General features: G+C 46.4%; 7 non-coding genes across 7 annotated transcripts; 1 reads left to right on the forward strand and 6 right to left on the reverse strand.

Moving 5' to 3' along the window:
* Positions 1 to 5,013: 5,013 nt before the first annotated feature.
* TRNAW-CCA (transfer RNA tryptophan (anticodon CCA)) lies at positions 5,014 to 5,085 on the reverse strand. Its single transcript has one exon. It is a non-coding gene; the product is annotated as a tRNA-Trp (tRNA).
* A 613-nt stretch (positions 5,086 to 5,698) lies between these two features.
* Positions 5,699 to 5,770, forward strand: TRNAG-UCC (transfer RNA glycine (anticodon UCC)). The gene has a single exon. It is a non-coding gene; the product is annotated as a tRNA-Gly (tRNA).
* Positions 5,771 to 6,153: 383 nt separating this feature from the next.
* On the reverse strand, positions 6,154 to 6,225 carry TRNAD-GUC (transfer RNA aspartic acid (anticodon GUC)). The gene has a single exon. It is a non-coding gene; the product is annotated as a tRNA-Asp (tRNA).
* A 733-nt stretch (positions 6,226 to 6,958) lies between these two features.
* On the reverse strand, positions 6,959 to 7,030 carry TRNAP-CGG (transfer RNA proline (anticodon CGG)). The gene has a single exon. It is a non-coding gene; the product is annotated as a tRNA-Pro (tRNA).
* Positions 7,031 to 10,407: 3,377 nt separating this feature from the next.
* On the reverse strand, positions 10,408 to 10,481 carry TRNAT-AGU (transfer RNA threonine (anticodon AGU)). Its single transcript has one exon. It is a non-coding gene; the product is annotated as a tRNA-Thr (tRNA).
* A 279-nt stretch (positions 10,482 to 10,760) lies between these two features.
* On the reverse strand, positions 10,761 to 10,842 carry TRNAS-AGA (transfer RNA serine (anticodon AGA)). Its single transcript has one exon. It is a non-coding gene; the product is annotated as a tRNA-Ser (tRNA).
* A 475-nt stretch (positions 10,843 to 11,317) lies between these two features.
* TRNAI-AAU (transfer RNA isoleucine (anticodon AAU)) lies at positions 11,318 to 11,391 on the reverse strand. Its single transcript has one exon. It is a non-coding gene; the product is annotated as a tRNA-Ile (tRNA).
* Positions 11,392 to 11,987: the final 596 nt, after the last annotated feature.

The raw sequence follows: 11,987 nt of genomic DNA on the forward strand, positions 1-11,987 counted from the left end.
GCTCAGCGATGAAGAATTCTCCTGCCAAAGCAGAAGACGCGAGCTCGACTCCCTGTCGGGGGGATCCCCTGGAGTAGGACACGGCAACCCACTCCAGTATTCTTTTCTGGGAAATCCCATGAACAGAGGAGCCTGGCAGGCTACAGTCCATGGGGTCGCAAAGAGTCCGACACGACTGAGCGAAAAGAGAGAGAGAGAGAGAAAAAAAAGCAACTAGGTTTTCTTCCATGAGCCAATCCGTCTCCTTCCCTAATTCACTAAGTTACGAGTTTAGGTATTTGCTGTCATAGCATACTAACCGATATGCATCTACAGATCTAGAGGGTTAACAGTTATTTGGGTTGAATGATGCGATACTGACAATCATCTGACCCACAGAAAACACTAATTTCACATGATTCAACCCAATGTAAATTAAATAAATCCAAATGAGTTTCTACATCAGTTCACAACGCTTTTGGCTGCAAGTAACAGGAAACTCAGTTACCAATGGCACATACAACAGACATCTATTTTCTCTTCCACAACAATAAATCAGAAAGTAGGTAGCTGGCTCAGGAACTGAACAATGTTAGAGGTCTGCATTGACCTCTTCTGTGATTCTCTTAACATTCCCCTTCCGACTTCAAGATGAATGCCAACTGTCTCTGTTTCTTTTAACAGAAAAAGGAGAAGGCTTTCTAAAAGTGCTCATATAGGAATTCCTTGGTGGTCCAGTGGTTAGGACTCGATGCTCTCACTGCTGTGGGCCAGGGTTAAACCCTGGTGGGGAAACTAAGATCCCCAGAAGCCACACTTTGGGGCCCAACTCTTGATGACCCAATGGGCCATAGCCCACAGGCTCCTCTGTTCATGGGATTTCCCAGGAAAGAATACTGGAGTGGGTTGCCATGTCCTGCTGCAGGGGATCCCCAGGACAGGGAGTCGAACTCCCGTCTCCTGCTGTGTCGGCCTTCCCTATCACATGACTACTGCAAAGGCGGCTGACAAAGTAACTTTGTCTTCCAGCCCCTACAGTTAGAGCAGCTAGGGGCCACAGTGGTAGCCACAGGTAGCCACAGCTACCTGCAGTGGTAGAAACTGCAGGGTGCCACAGTTGTTTACAGTTTTATTGTTGGGAGCCCATGATTTTTTTAAAATTGTAAATCTGTGCATGATGTGTCTCTAGAGATTTGATGAATATGGCCACCAGTGAAAAAAGCATTTTGCTTCTGGAAATGTGATGCTGTTTTCACTCAGGGTCAGCCCAACACCACTTCCCAGAATCAGAGATCCCATTTCAATTTCAGTGCCTTAGAGTTTTTTAGTGCCACATATGTGGCATAGAGTGACTAGCTAATAAAGAGCTTTAGAAAAATCCTATCACTTGCAGTATACTTTATCCCTCATAACCTAGTGAAAGACTTTTCTAGAGCCTGTCAGGGACCTTGTGCATGGGTGGGATATCCCTGATGGATCCCCATACAGTTTCTCTGTCCATTGGAGTCTTTAAATTCCCCCTGCACATTACATCAGAAGACATCTGGCCTTTCAGAAATAGTTGATGGGCCACCACAAAATTGAGATTTGTGTTATTCATAAAACACGAAGTAAAAACAAAACCTATCTGCTCTGGCAGCTAGGCAACCATCAGCTGCCTGTTCAAGTTAGTGAACAGAATCTCCATTATTTACCCCAGTGCTTCGCAAATGATCAGTAGGGAAGAACCATTTTTAATTATTTGCAATCTATCATAAATTGATGCTTTTACAACCTACATTAAAAATAAATTCCTTGAAAAATAAAGTATAAAAAATATAAAAATTACAAGAAGACATATTTTTTGGTTGTAACTAGTATTTATAATGGCAATCCACTTCAGTATTCTTGCCTGCAGAATCCCCCGTAGACAGAAGAGCTCTGCAGGCTACAGTCTATGGGGTTGCAAAGAGCTGGATACGACTGATCGACTAAGCACAGTATAGCACAGTATTTATAAAAGTACTCTGACAAATGCTGTAACAGTTTTTACAATACTTAACTCTCAAATTCTCTACTCATCCTGAACCTGAAAGTAATATTTCATGAAGTGGCACCAGTCTGTGGACCACAGTGAGTACCACCAATCTGCCTCCAGTGCAGTTCAGCTCAGTTCAGTCGCTCAGTCATGTCCGACTCTTTGCAAACCATTGAATCACAGCACGCCAGGCCTCCCTGTCCATCACCAATTCCCGGAGTTCACCCAAACTCATGTCCATCGAGTTGGTGATGCCATCCAGCCATCTCATCCTCTGTCGTCCCCTTCTCCTCCTGCCCCCAATTCCTCCCAGCATCAGGGTCTTTTCCAATGAGTCAACTCTTCGCATGAGGTGGCCAAAGTATTGGGAGTTTCAGCTTCAGCATCAGTCCTTCCAATGAACACCCAAGACTGATCTCCTTTAGAATGGATTGGTTGGATCTCCTTGCAGTCCAAGGGATTCTCAGGAGTCTTCTCCAACACCACAGTTCAAAAGCATTAATTCTTCAGCACTCAGCTTTCTTCACAGTCCAACTCTCACATCCATACATGACCACAGGAAAAACCATAACCTTGACTAGATGGACTTTTGTTGACAAAGTAATGTCTCTGCTTTTCAATATGCTATCTAGGTTGGTCATAACTTTCCTTCCAAGGAGTAACCATCTTTTAATTTCATGGCTGCAATCACCATCTGCAGTGATTTTGGAGCCCCCAAAAATAAAGTCTGCCACTGTTTCCACTGTTTCCCCATCTATTTCCCGTGAAGTGATGGGACCAGCTGCCATGATCTTCGTTTTCTGAATGTTGAGCTTTAAGCCAACTTTCTCACTCTCCTCTTTCACTTTCATCAAGAGGCTTTTTAGCTCCTCTTCACTTTCTGCCATAAGGGTGGTGTCATCTCCATATCTGAGGTTATTGATATTTCTCCCGGCAATCTTGATTCCAGCTTGTGCTTCTTTCAGCCCAGCATTTCTCATGATGTACTCTGCATATAAGTTAAATAAGCAGGGTGACAATATATAGACTTGACGTACTCCTTTTCCTAATTGGAACCAGTCTGTTGTTCCATGTCCAGTTCTAACTGTTGCTTCCTGACCTGCATACACGGTTCTTAAGAGGCAGGTCAGGTGGTCTGGTAGTCCCATCTCTTTCAGAATTTTCCACAGTTTATTGTGATCCACACAGTCAAAGGCTTTGGCATAGTCAATAAAGCAGAAATAGATGTTTTTCTGGAACCCTCTTGCTTTTTTGATGATCCAACGGCTGTTGGCAATTTGATCTCTGGTTCCTCTGCCTTTTCGAAAACCAGCTTGAACATCTGGAAGTTCACAGTTCACGTATTGCTGAAGCCTGGCTTGGAGAATTTTGTGCATTACTTGACTAGAGTGTGAGATGAGTGCAATTGTGTAGTAGTCTGAGCATTCTTTGGCATTGCCTTTCTTAGGGAGTGGAATGAAAATTGACCTTTTCCAGTCCTGTGTCCACTGCTGAGTTTTCCAAATTTGCTGGCATATTGAGTGCAGCACTTTCACAGCATCATCTTTGAGGATTTGAAATAGCTCAACTGCAATTCCATCACCTCCACTAGCTTTATTCGTAGTGATGCTTCCTAAGGCCCACTTCACTTCACATTCCAGGATGTCTGGCTCTAGGTGAGTGATCACCCCATCATGATTATCTTGGTCATGAAAATCTTTTTTGTACAGTTCTTCTGTGTATTCTTGTCACCTCTTCTTGATATCTTCTGCTTCTGTAAGGTCCATATCATTTCTGTCCTTTATCAAGCCCATCTTTGCATGAAATGTTCCCTTGGTGTCTCTAATTTTCTTGAAGAGATCTCTAGTCTTTTCCATTCTGTTGTTTTCCTCTATTTCTTTGCATTGATCACTGAGGAAGGCTTTCTTATCTCTCCTTGCTATTCTTTGGAACTCTGCATTCAGACACTTGTATCTTTCCTTTTTTCCTTTTCTTTTTGCTTCTCTTCTTTTCACGGCTCTTTGTAAGCCTCCTCAGACAGCCATTTTGCTTTTTTGCATTTCTTTTTCTTGGGGATGGTCTTGATTCCTACAAATTAAATACAAAATATTTTATTTAATACCCCTATGTTTTACTTCATGGAGAGAACATCAGAGATGATTAAAACCATTAAAAAAAATGAACCAAATATAAGAACACGATAATTAAAACACACTTGATCTTTTAAAAAGAGAGAAAATGAAAGGAAAAAGAAAATTCGCTTTTAGTTGAAAAATTAACAACCTTTTGGACAGCAGTACAGTTAGCTGTTCAGTTAAGGAACTCTTTGAACCCTGGAACTGGTGTTTCAGAAATTCATTTTGTAGACCAAATTCAGCAGAGGCAAAAAAAAAAAAAAAAAAAGAATGTACATGGTAACATTGTAGATAATGAGAAAAAACAAAACCTCAGATAACAAGATAGCCAGAATGTCTAACTTCAGAATTGTTTAATGACTTACAGCATTGTCCTTGAATTCAGATGTTCTTTAAAATGATAACTACAAAGACAATAGAATTCTATTCTGATCACAATGACAAGTGAAAATAATGGAGTACAAAATTATGAACACCACTGGCAAGTGGAACTTAAACCGCCAAAAATTAAATCACTCCTTTAAGAGGATTATGAATAATCATTATTACTTTAAATTATTCATTATTGCTACTTTTTAATATAAAAATCATTTATTGCTCCAAAATATATTTTCTGAAGAATTGGTGAGCAATTGAAGAGTTTCTGTGTTAAGATATCTAAAATATCTATGAGATTAAAGGTATTACTATTTTAATTGGTTGATTTGAAGGAAACGGTAAGATGAAAATAAAAGTTTTAAAATTTGTATTTTAGGAGAAAACTCAGATGCTTTAGGGAAAAAATAATTACAGAAACACTCAGGTTTCCATATTTTTCCATATAATAACACGATGCTCTTTTTTTCCACCCCCCTCGAAAAAGGAATCTCACTTCAAAAGCTTATCCCACCGAAAATAACACTGTGACCCCGACGTGATTTGAACACGCAACCTTCTGATCTGGAGTCAGACGCGCTACCGTTGCGCCACGAGGCCTTCCCGAGGCCGCGGTTTGACGGTTCTCCTGAACAGATGCATCGTCATTATTAATCGGCAAGGTTTTATTCTTAGGCCCCACCCCGGTCTTTGTCGTCGTGGTTCTTCGAGCGGCCAGTGGGTTGGACGCGCGCTCACTGCGGGATTAACCATCCTAACGAATCGTGGCTAGGGGCATTTGGTTTAAGGCTCAGTTCTTCAACTTCGGTGCACGTTGTCTCCGGTTACTCAACAGAGAAACGATTTCATGTATTTGAGATTTATTTCTGGAGTTTCCGGGGCTAATAAAGTGTCGGTGCACAACTGGCGCCCTAGACAAATCTTAGATTTGATCTCGGCTCTTCCTTTACTTGGCCTCTCTTGATTTTGGTTTCTATCTGGGTATAAATCACACAGTCTCTAGCGTGGTGACTGCAGCGCATTGGCGGTGCCCAGAGCCAAGCGCCGCTCACACGTGGGTGCTTCGTACACCACACCCGTTATTTCTATGTTCTCGTCGCTTTCGTCCTTCCCTCGGCCCAGGTCCTAATTCAGTTCCAATTTTGGATCACTGAAACCAGGACTCTGTAGATCTAACTATTAAGGAATTGCGGGAACGTTGCTTCAACGTGCAGCGTTGGTGGTATAGTGGTGAGCATAGCTGCCTTCCAAGCAGTTGACCCGGGTTCGATTCCCGGCCAACGCAGAGTTGTTTCCTTTTTTTTAAAGATCACTCATGAATTACACTGGTGCAGTTATCTTCTGCCTCCCTTCTTATGTTTGTTAAATTATCGTCAACTAAACGTGTCTAATAAGCTTACTGAACGGTGAGGATAATGGCTCATAAACGTATTGAATGGAGAGAACAATTAATTTAGCTGCACATTTAAAATGCAAGTTACTTGAAATAAAACATAAACTTGAAATTTAGAATGTGAGTTTGTGAGTCAGGACAAACCATTCCTCTTCTGCTTTTCTTTTTCTTCCAGTCTTCTTTTTATCTCCATCCCATGACTCGGGACTGGTACTTCAGAAATAAACAGATTTTAACGGCTGTAAAAAATAACGGACAAAACAAGTTATACACTCCTCCCCGTCGGGGAATCGAACCCCGGTCTCCCGCGTGACAGGCGGGGATACTCACCACTATACTAACGAGGAGTGAGCTACAGCAAACTTACTCCAAATCCTTGATCTGTATTTACCGAGCTCAGCGTGCCAAGGGCGAAGTTCTTGGGTGGGGACGCTGTCCTTCCGTCCACTAAGGTATGCTGACCAAATTCTATGCACGTTCTAGACGATAACTGAATGAGTCCCCAGAAGGGCGAAAACATGAAGGTGTTGCCGAGACACAGACCTCCAAGGCTGCAGAAACCTGAATTCTGACAGTCCTTGGTCTCTCCCAGGCATAACTGAATAGGTCCCAACCCGTTTCACTACCTGTCATCCACTACTACAAGTTGACGGGCATGGCAACCCACTCCAGTATTCTTGCCTGGAGAATCCCATGGACAGAGGGGCCTGGTGGGCTACAACAGTCCATGAGGTCGCAAAGAGTCGGACACGACTGAACGACTTCACTTCACTTCATTAAACCTCAACCAGGCTCTCGCGGTCGAGGAGTGGCACCAAGCAGGATGGGGCGGCGGGGGGGGCGGCGGCGGAAGAAAGCGAGTGCTTGCCCAAGTTCTGAGGTGCCTTTCCTCTTCCCGGGATACTGAGGACTGTGCACTGTGAGCCCCTTCCTGACACCCGGGTGTCTACTCAGAACAAAAGAGCTGCCTGCACACTTTGAAGCGCTCAGTTTACTCGGATCCCTTCCCAACCCAGCCTCAGTGGCCTTCCAAGTGAGAATCACATTGGGGCGTTCTGACTTCTGCAAAACCTAAACGCCGGGCTCGTCCGGGATTTGAACCCGGGACCTCTCGCACCCGAAGCGAGAATCATACCCCTAGACCAACGAGCCGACGCGTAGAGCCGACCGCGGACGACTTTAGAGGTCGTCCCAGGCTTTCTGCGGTCCTGGAGCTGTGACTCACGGTGGCCTGATCTTGGTGCGCACCCGGGGACCACCAGCCAAGATGCAGAACACATTGGAGCAGGGGTCTGGCATTCTCTCTTTGCTCTTGACCGCGAGCTTCGACTCCTCCCAGGAAATAACGTCGGGGAAGTGGGAGGGAGTGGTCTCGGCCTCGCCCACGAGCAGGACTACCTCGAGCACCGGTGTAACCTGCTTCCTAGGATCACTGTCCAGGTGCCACTCCGTAATCCGGGGTCTCGACTCTTCCTGCTTCTCCCGGCCGTCCTTGGACTCATCCCTCTGCGCAGAGTTTTGAAGACTAGCGGTAGAATTGCCTGTTTGGGGACAACTAATGAGTCCTGATATCTCTCTGGGAACACCAGTCCCTCTTTCGGTCCCTGCGTCTGGAGCGACCGACACTGCAAGAGCCCACAATCTCCCCAGACCGCAGAGTAGTGTCCAGGCGAGGGAATAATTCCTGGGGCCAAGAAGACCCACGAAGGGGGCGTCATTGAGATGAACGGCTGGCGAGGTCGGGTTGGGGGGATCTGCTTTCCAAATTGCGAGCTTCTAAGGTTTTAATACATTTCGCCTGCTCTCACTTGGGGGCCGCCAAGAGTCCGTCCAGGCAGGACCTGGTGGGGTCAGTTGCTCGCCAGCTCAGTTCCTGCTCCTGAGTGTCTTCCCAGAAGGGTTCTGATCTGCCCCTGAACTCGACCCCTTCGTAGCATCTCTGGACTGAACCATCTTGCTTTACAGCCCCTTCTTAAAGCCCTACTCACAGATACTTCGGTGGAAGGCGGGGAGGTCAGGGGCGCGGGGTGGGTGGGTGGGGACTTCAGTGAAGGGTTCAGCTCTTTGCTTTTTCTTTCTCAGGCGTCCCTGGCCGGACAGTGGGGTAGGGCAGCAGAGAACACCCCATCCTTTCCTGTCAGCCTCCCAGGCCTTCCAGATGGATAAGGAGTGCTGCAAGGCATCACCCTCCCTCTAGCCTTTTCCATTTCCTGTCTCCCCTGTCCTGGGCACCGGCCTTCCCCAAGTCTCTAGTCATCTCTTTCTTATCTACTGTCAGGCACTTAATCGGCACAGAGGCCAAAACCTAAAGCCCTTATAGAACACGATAAAGGCCTCCTTTTCTAGAAAAATCCATACACTATCTATGGACCTCACTTTTAGAATCCAAGAACTAAGGTGTAAACAACTGATGTAATTTCAACTTTGGTGCAAATATTTTACATTTTAACAGGAGTCAAAACTTTACAGGGAAACACTGAGTTCTAAGGTATAACTTTGGGCCCTCACCTCATGGGTGGTTTGAAAGAGAAAGGGTGGGAAAGAGTGGAAAGATATTCTTGGTGAATTTGAGAAGACAACATCCTGACCTCCCTTTTCCTCGGACTCCACTTCCGGTCAGTTACTGAGTCCTAGTGTGTTTTTTATACAAAACATGTCTCGAATTCATCCCCTCCTCTCCATCTCTCCTATAGCTGCATTGGTGCAAGTCTTTGACACTTCTATAACTGAACCCTCTCCTTCTGGAAGTCCCCTGCCCCCCCAGATACTATCTGATCCCTTGTGTTATTCTTCTATGTAGCATTTACCTAGCATATCACATCATTTAATTTTAAAAACATTATTGTTGTGTTTATTTTTCTCTGCTGTATTCCCAGGATATTGAACAAAGGTGTTACAGAACAAAAGTGTTTAATAGAACACAGGCAAATTTCCACATGGTCTTTTTAAGAGTCTAAGACTCACCTCCTCCAGAAAGCCTCCCCTGATCAAAAGCCTCCCCTGATCAGTCTCCACAATCAGGCCTGATGAGGTGCCACTTCTTTTCTCCACCTTATTCCAGTGCCCAGTCACTGCCCTTGGGGCGCTGTGCTGTGAATTTGTCCTCCTTCCTATGAGAAAAGAGGTCTGCCTTATTCATCTGGTTATGCACAGTGTGCAGTTCAGTGCTTGGCACAAATCTAGTGGTGCTGCTCCACTTACTTGACTTGTCATCTCGATATAGCAAGTCCTTCAAGCCAAATTTGTGCTCAGACATCTGGCAGTGATTCCCAGGCCAAGGATGGTGTCTAGACCTTTCTGCCTAACTTCCAAGAAGGTTCGGACCCTGTCAGCTGTGCCCGGATCCTACTTCCTGCCTCCTTCTCTGCAGCATTTACTGCTACTCTTACAAGCTTGGCTTCAGTGCTCCGGAAATGTGGGCTGCTCTTCCACCCCAGGCTCCCAGGAGACCCCACCAGATATGTTCTCTTCTACTTCCATTCTGTCCACAGGATCCCAGCCCTTTCCTGTCGTTTTGCGGGAACCAGAGGGCACCATACTAGCCGTTGCTGCTGCTGCTAAAGTCGCTTCAGTCGTGTCTGACTCTGTGCGACCCCATAGACAGCAGCCCACCAGGCTCCGCCATCCCTGGGATTCTCCAAGCAAGAACACCGCAGTGGGCTGCCATTTCCTTCTCCAATGAATGAAAGTGAAAAGTGAAAGTGAAGTCGTTCAGTCGTGTCCGACTCTTAGCGACCCCATGGACTGCAGCCTACCAGGCTCCTCGTCCATGGGATTTTCCAGGCAAGAGTACTGGAGTGGGTTGCCATTGCCTTCTCCGTATCACACATATAATTCTGAGGCCTCAAAGCAAAAAGAACTTTAATGAAGAACCATGCAAAACAAACCGACTCAAGTTCTAGGGATGTCCCAGGGTAGAGAAAGATGTCACGGCTGTGGGAAGGCTGCCAGGGCTGGTTCACCAGCACCAGCGCAGTGTGGCGTCCTCTGGGCAAAGGAAGGTGCAGGCCTGCATTGGATTCCCTCCCTGGTCACTGCGGAAGGCTTTGGAGCAGTCTAACGGTGTTGGAGAAGACTCTTGAGAGTCCCTTGGACTGCAAGGAGATCCAACCAGTCCATTCTAAAGGAGATCAGTCCTGGATGTTCATTGGAAGGACTGATGCTAAAGTTGAAGCTCCAATACTTTGGCCACCTCATGCGAAGAGTTGACTCATTGGAAAAGATTCTGATGCTGGGAGGGATTGTGGGCAGAAGAAGGGGACGACACAGGATGAGATGGCTGGATGGCATCACCAAGTCGATGGACATGAGTCTGGGTGAACTCAGGGAGTTGGTGATGGACAGGGAGGCCTGGCGTGCTGCGATTCATGGGGTCACAAAGAGTCGGACACGACTGAGCGACTGAACTGAACTGAACCGAGTGGGGAGCTTCTCTCAAACGGTGATAACGGCGCTCTGAGCGCTCTTCAGATCTAAAAGCAGTGATTAATTCGTTAGGATAAGAAAATAAACTCATTATCGCTTGTGAAAGGCACCGCTGGGATTCGAACCCAGGATCTCCTGTTTACTAGACAGGCGCTTTAACCAACTAAGCCACGGCGCCAAAGACATACAGAAACTCTCTGAAGGTGTATACATAAGTTTACCACCAGGATCCTGGTCACAATTTACTTCTCTAATTTTGATAAATCATTCTTTGACATCAAACATCCATTCAAGAGCAGCCCCTGATTTTGAAAGAAACAAATTAAAGACCTCAACCTTAGCAAGAAGCACGTGGTTGGAGGCTGTCTGTGGCGCCGACTGGCTCAATCAATCCCCGTAGAGGCCTAGGACAGAAGGCAGGTAATTGTAGAGCGCGTCCGAGAAGAAAAAAAGAGTGCGTAGTCGGCAGGATTCGAACCTGCGCGGGGAGACCCCAATGGATTTCTAGTCCATCGCCTTAACCACTCGGCCACGACTACATACACATTGTGTTAGTACTCACTCTCAGCCTTTCTTAGTCCCCAAGTTCCGCACACTTTACCCCTTTCATAATTTCGTGCTTCCCGAGCTAGGAAACTGCTTAGCAAGAACAAACAAAAAAATAGAATTGTGATTGACTTCACACTGGTGGCTCCGCCCCATCTTTCCGGGATGCTCCCCCATTCTCTCGCCCGCCTCCAACAGCGCGCTCTCAAGGAAGAGCAGACGCGGAAGCTACCCTGAGCCTGGCGAAACGCCCTTCCAAGCCCTGGACTGAGAGGACAATTTGGGTTTTGAAAAGCAGTGGGTTCGTTGTCGTTCGTGATTGGGAAAGTAACTAGCTCCAGGTACAAACTCCCGGGTAACAGCAGGTATTGGAAGGAGTAATATATAGGCGATTGTGAACAACAGGGAAGCCCGGCTTGTTGCAGTTCATAGGGTCGCAGTCGGACGAGTGAGCAAAAGTAGCCTTTTTGGCCCGTACGGGGATCGAACCCGCGACCTTGGCGTTATTAGCACCACGCTCTAACCAACTGAGCTAACCGGCCAGCTGCTTAAGTGCTGGTCTTTGAATCATCACATGTACCACTGAAGTACTGCAAACTCACTTTTAAATACCCAAAACCTTTGCTATGTAGCAGGCTCCAGAGACCTCCCAAACACGAACTAAACAAATTCCTAATGCGCACGAGGAAAGCGCTTGGAGGCGTGGCCAGGCTCTACCTCTCTATGCAGCAAGCAGCTCCCAGGCAAGAAATGGCTGAACACCAAATGCATGAGCATCTCCAAATAACTACTCCTGCAACCCCTAATTCTGTAGGTTCTTCCTGCCGGTCTCGAGGTGTTAATCAAGAATCTGCCTTAGGTCTGGCCCAAAGGAAACCCACAATACTGACCCCCTGTCGGAGTTCCCACATCACGGGGTTCCTCACATGCCCTGCCCAACACTCCGTGCTTCCCTCTCTCCATAATCACCTTGTACTCAGCAACAACTCTAGGCCTGACTACTTCTTCCAGCCCAGCTTCGCTAACCGAGGCCATTAGGGAAATGTTGTCTAACCTGCACTCTTCTCCCTAATTGACTCCCTGCACAGCGTGACTTCACTGGACCAGTTCTTCTCCAAACCGGTTTTGGCACTGATGG

This window comes from Capricornis sumatraensis, chromosome 8, assembly GCF_032405125.1.
Source record: "Capricornis sumatraensis isolate serow.1 chromosome 8, serow.2, whole genome shotgun sequence".
Classification (NCBI taxonomy): domain Eukaryota; kingdom Metazoa; phylum Chordata; class Mammalia; order Artiodactyla; family Bovidae; genus Capricornis; species Capricornis sumatraensis.